Source organism: Monoraphidium neglectum (genome assembly GCF_000611645.1).
Source record: "Monoraphidium neglectum strain SAG 48.87 unplaced genomic scaffold scaffold01875, whole genome shotgun sequence".
Taxonomy (NCBI): Eukaryota; Viridiplantae; Chlorophyta; class Chlorophyceae; order Sphaeropleales; family Selenastraceae; genus Monoraphidium; species Monoraphidium neglectum.
Window position 1 is genome coordinate 13,104 of NW_014011753.1, and position 402 is coordinate 13,505.

The window sequence follows — 402 nt, forward strand, 5'->3', positions numbered from 1 at the left end:
GGCTTCTGCGGGGCACACGCCTTGAACGCGCTGCTAGGCAGGCGGGCGATACCCGGGGAGGTGATGGTACGCTATATGCGCGAACACTGGCCTGCAGGGGAAGACGCAGGCCACTATACGGCACAGGGATGGTTTACCTCTGACGCCCTCAACCGGTGGCTGTATGAACACACCCCGCCAGAGCTACCGGTATCCATCCACCCGTTAGGACTTGAGATGGAGGGCCCCAGCCTGACGGGCATAGAGCTGAAGTGGCGTCTAGAACACCATGGGTGTGACTGTGCGCTGGTTCACGCACCCGACCACTGGATCGCCCTCGTGAAATGCACCGAGGGGCATTGGTACGAAGCGGACTCTATCCCTTTCGGCGCCAACGGAAACAAAATCAAAAGGATGACCGAC